This window comes from Diaphorina citri, unplaced genomic scaffold (assembly GCF_000475195.1).
Source record: "Diaphorina citri unplaced genomic scaffold, Diaci psyllid genome assembly version 1.1 scaffold183, whole genome shotgun sequence".
Taxonomy (NCBI): Eukaryota; Metazoa; Arthropoda; class Insecta; order Hemiptera; family Psyllidae; genus Diaphorina; species Diaphorina citri.
The window spans coordinates 105,663-111,497 of NW_007377620.1; positions in this window are offsets into that span (position 1 = coordinate 105,663).

Sequence of the window (5,835 nt, forward strand, 5' to 3'; positions counted from 1 at the left end):
GAGAGAGAGAGAGAGAGAGAGAGAGAAGAGAGAGAGTGAGTGAGTGAGTACGTATTTATCTGTTCTTTAGGTATTTATCTGTTTATATTGACACAATTTCTGGTCATCTCGTGTTGACCCAGCAACAATGGGAATATTACTGTCTTTATTGATAAGAGATATAGGTACTACGGAATGGGCAATGCTACGACAAAGACAATGAATGGACATGCTACGACAAAGACAATGAATCTAACGAGTAATGTAGATGTTGCCACGGAAAAAAGGCGATGAAACTTTTTTTTTTAAGAATCATAGGTGAGTTTTTTCGCCTTCCCACGATCACAAGTAGCTCCTCACCTTGACTTTTGATGATGACTTTGGGTAGAAAAAATAATGTAGGAAAATATTTTCTTTCGGGGGAAAATATGAAGGAGAAAGAAAATTCCATCAAAAATGCTGAATTTCCCAAGTACATCAAAGCACCGTATTTTGTTTTCCTTGTGCACCCTGCTCGTACAAGATGAGTGTTTATTTTTCCAAGGAACAGCGACATCTGTGTATGAGCCACGCATGTCGGAGGTCGTAGATTCGATTCCCGACAGAGTCCAAGTTTGTTCACCTACGTAATAACGACTCAACCACAGAGGTTACTCATTCCTTGATTTCCTTGTTTCGAATGTTTATTTGAATACCTCACTCGTGAATTTTTCGACTACAATGGCATTTCGCAAGCAGTCTCGTTTCTTGGGCCTTTATCAGTCGGATTTATATCCTGATATTAAAGACAGTATTGTGTTTCAAAAACACTTTGTCTGAAAACATTTTATGGCCATCTGACTGACGTAATCCGTAAAACAAAACAACGGGAGACATAAAATGAGTCACACCTTTTGATTTCCAACTCTGATAAACCTCAGCCTGAGAAGACTTCTCTCATTTGTAAAAGCGGAATTGTCGCGGAGTTTTGTGTACAGTCTTTGCTTTCTTTTTACTGCGGTTCGTCGCAGCGTGGTTACGGTGGTAAATAAAATTGTAAACTCAGTGACCTGTGAGATTACGTAATTGAAAAAAGAACTTGAGTGTTAAGGACAGAAAAAGCGAAGTGTACATTTCCGAGGGTTTTTTTTATACTTTTTATAGTCTGTGTTGTGAAAAGATTACGCTTTCCCCGGAATGAAGCTCGTCTGGCTTGCCATTGGGTGTGTCGCGCTGTCCGTCTGCGTGACTTTGAGTTCAGCTGAAGAGACAACAAAGAAACCCGAGCCCCACGGCTGCCACTGTGTTGAAACCTCGAAATGTCCCTTCATGAGATTCTTCAGAAACATGGGCAGAGTGTTCACCCTGCACTATTGGAAGCGACATTACTACAAGATCTTCCACGGAAAGGATATTGGCGCGTGTGATCCTAAGAACTGTAAATGCGACACGGAGGAAGACAGAGAAGCATGCTTGAAGGCCAACCACACCTGTCCTTGTAATGAGAAGAGGGAGGAAAAGAAACAGCAATGAAGAAAACGGAGGAGCGATGATGAAGAGAAAGGAGCAACAGTGATAAAGAGGGGGAAGAAGAATCGTGAGAGCGTATTTAATAACGAACTGCGAACTTTGTTACACTTGGCAGAAGTTAAGACGTAATGTAAAGACAGGTATTACAGAGAAAAACATTTCATTGGTGGTGACGTCATTTTGACGTAAATATTTGCGAACTGCCAAGTACAAAGTTGAAAGTTGCTTTCAGGAAGCATCCTGCCCTGTACACAAAAAGCCTAAAGTGGCTGAGGTGTAAGGCAACTCTAACCTTGAGGGAATGCATCAATGAAAAGACGGAGGAGTGGAATGAAGAGACATGGATGAAGGAAGAACATTAGAAGCATTGATGAAGGAGGAGCAGGGGGCGATTAATGATTATAAACCAGGGGCCTTATTAAGAAAAAACCTACCTCACACTTTTGCACCTTAGGCCAGCCACTCACAATCAGGTACACCTGATCAGGTCCGCCTGTCAGGCTGATAGTCAGTGTCTCGCCTTAAATATTGGATTTTCTTTTTCTCATCGCCGCACGGCACCGTTTTTGTTTTGTAGCAAATGAAACAACTGATACAAATGAAATTCATGGTCCGAGTTATAGCATGTCCATCCCGTAGTATGTCCTTAACCAGATAGGTAGGCGATAACTGACCCATCATTTCCCATTTAAATTCTGGAAAATACTCGTAAAAGTCGTAAACCATTATTTTAACTCTTCATTAAAAAGCAGAGTGATGTCTCAACTTCCACGGCTTATACTTTTTATAGTAAATAATAAATACCAAGGAAGTTTATTTGAAAAAATTGCCTATATTTCTTTTCTTTGAAAAAAATCCTAGGATGATGTTGTAGGTTTAGTGATGGCTTTGCACCAAGTCCTAAACTTTGAGTCCTTTTATCTCAAAACGGGTTTTTTGGAGTCAGTCCACTCTGCCTCTTAGCCATCCAATCCCAGTCAGCACACACGATTGGATGTAAGGCTCGAATCAAGCTTACAAATTCACCTGTGTAAGTTGGATGACATCCAGTCTGCAATCTTATTGTACTGTCCTTCATTTCCTGTCTACTTTTTTTATATTCTAGCTTTGTCCCTTTTTTGTTTACGAGTTTCAAATGCAAAGAGAAATATGTATAACTTTTATTATTTTTCTATGTTCTTCTCTTTCTCATTCCTCTATTTCTTCTCTTTCTCATTCCTCTATTTCTTTTCTTTCTCATTCCTCTATTTCTTCTTTTTCTCATTCCTTTCTAATACCTCTATTTCTCCTCTTTTTCATTCCTTTCTCATTCCTCATTGCATTAGATTTTTGGCCTCATAAGGCCCTGAATTCTTCACTTGTTTTATGTGAGGGTGAGGCTATCGTCCCAAAAATGAAGAGGGGAGGTAGGCAGGATAGGGGAAAGCCAGCCGTTCCAAGAACGAGCCCTAACTGTTTAGGATAAAATCCGCCCCGGGCGGAAATCGAACCCGCACGTAGCGCTTACAAGGCATACCTACAACTCAGTGAGCTACCTAGCTACCTAATTTACTAATGGAACATACTTCAATGCTTGTCACAAATGTCATTCCCTACTCAATACACCTCAATAAATTTTATGACTTGACATGGACTCGAACCACCAACTTCCAGATCCACCGTCACAACCATTACACCACTGAGATTGTTTTTCGCCCTCCTGAAGCCGCGCCTGAGAACATGTCAAGTCATATGCGACATACCCCGGTCTGAAACGGCATTATTACATTTTTCGAATACTATTACAATATGAATATGATATGGGGGAGAAAAACAGGGAGAGATATTAGGTGGAGGTAGAGGGGAAGGAATAGGTAGAGATATTATTTGGACGTGTAGAAGAGATAGGTGGGTGGGGAGTTTGGGAGGGAAGACACAGGGATATATGGGGGGAGTGGAGATATTATGTGGAGTTGGAGGGGAGATGGGTGGATGGGGAATTTGGGGAGGGGATAGAGGGAAGACACATACCTAGATGGATATGTATATGGGAGGGGGATTGGAAGTTGAGTGGTAGGAAGAAGGGGGAAGAACATGTAGAGATATGTGGATGTGTAGAAGAGGTGGATGTGTAGTTTGGGGAGGAGATGGAGGGAAAATAGGTAAGAGATATGTGGTTATGGGAAGAAGAAGAGGGAGGATTCATACCTAGGTGGATACATGGGTGGGATGGAGGTTGTGTGGTAGAAAAAGATAGAGGGGAAGAGATTTGTGGAAGAGGGGGTGGATGTGGAGCAGTTGGACGGGAAATAGGTAAGATATGTGATGATGGGAAGGAGAGGAGGAAAGACATATGGGGGAGAGAGAGAGAATGGGGTTTGATACGCGAATACTATTACGAATTCCTAAAGAGTGGTGTAGTGGCAATGGACCTCCAAATCCTGAGGAGGTTGATGGTTCGAGTCCACGTCAAGTCATAAAATTGAACGTAGTGTGTTAAGCGAGCATTTATTATACAATTTCAATTAAAATTCCTTCCTTTTCTTATCCCTCGATAAGTTCCCAAACAAGCTTTATTAATTGGGACGGGATTGTCTGTCGGCTTCAAGTTACTTACTTAGCGTAGGCGTAGCGTTAAGAATAATAAAGCACCCTAAGTAAGAAGTTACGCCTTAAGTACAAAGTGCTGATGCTGACCTAAGTAAGAAATTAGAAATCCAGTAAAAGTTCCCCCCGACCTAGGAGAAAAAAAAAGCCGACGTTTCGGCTTGTAAGAAGTTTTGTTGAAAAACTTTCCACAAACCGCTAGAACTTTGCTATCCATGGTAAGGGCTAATAGATAGATAAATAGCTTTCTATTTTCTTCCGGTCTATCGGTTTTGTCTGGAAAGATTTTCTACTAATTGAGTCTCCGTGGCTTTCAGATTTTCACTTGGCGGGGGTGGAGAAATACCACTTTCCCTAATCCAAAACGAGACGTTTGGACAGCTTTAAGCATAAAAGAACCATCCATAAGGTGAATTATTGTGAATTGTCTTATGGGTGGTAAGAACTGCTTATGCTGTTCATTTTTCTGTGCCACTAATGTTTTCACGCAGTTTTTCAATTAAATTGAGCTTTTCTATTTGACTTGGCGGTGCGGAGTGCTAGTGCGCTCATTAAACCAGAATGTTTTTTTTTTTTTTTTTTTTTTTTTTTTTTTTTTTTTTTTTTTTTCGCCGCAGTTTCTCAATACTACTCTGCTATACTCGTAAGTTGCACTTTTGCTTACAGTCATTCTGTACGTGAACAATAGCAATAACTCCACTTCCATTTTCTCAACAACACACAACTATAAAAACAAACCCTTCCAGATGTGAACTAATTAGAAAACGCTATAAATTTTATCAGCAAAAAACTTTCGAATAAAGTTAAATAAAATAGGAAGCATCCCAGAACTAACCCAAGCTTCTATGACTTTCCCTTCATCTTTTCTTCATCCTCCCTTTTTTCATCTTTCTATTCATCTTCTTGCCTCCCTCTTTTCGCCCTTCTCAAGTTTTCTTCATCTCTCCTTTTCTTTTTCTTCTCTTCCTCTTCTCCTTCTTCATCTTTCTCTGTGTAGGAGGAAAAAGGAATTTTAATTGTGTTAATGCTTGTCACAAATGTCGTTCCCCACTTAATATACTACGCTAAATTTTATGACATGACTTGAACTCGAACCACCAACCTCCAGATTCAAAGTCCACCGTGCTAACCACTGCACCACTGAGGTTGGTCTTCTTTCTCCGTGTATTTCCCATCCTTAAGTCTTCTCCCTCTTCTCTTTCTTCATCTTTCTATTCATCTTCATCTTTTCTCTATTCCCCCTTCTCATGTCTCCGTTCTCTTCTCCTTCCTCTTCTACCATCTTCTCTTTGCCTTTTCTCTCTGTATCTTTCCTTCTCTTCTCTCTCTCTCTCCAAATATTTTTTTTTTCTCTTCCTCTTCTCTTTCTTTGTCTTCTTCTTTTTTTTTCTCTCTCCATTCCCCTTTTTTAAGTCTTCTTCCTTCTTCGCTTTTCCAGCATCCTCTCACCCCCTGGGGTTGCAAAAATTCATCCGTTAATTCCCCCTCTCCCCTGCCATTTTGCCCCCTCTTCCTCGAAAGGGTCTCGAGTGACTCTTGTTAATATGCCCTTTCACTACCAAGAGTCCTTTTGAGCTTAAGGGACTACAATGTAAGGGACTACATGTCATGTCCTACTTCGACAGGCTAAATAGAGCATTGGTATACTTAACTTTGTCTTCTCTTGTTTTTTTTTTTTTTTTTTTTTTTTTTTTTTTAACCCCTGGGGAGAGAGAGACCTGTAGAAATATATTAGGTACAAAATGAAAGTTTTTAAAAAAG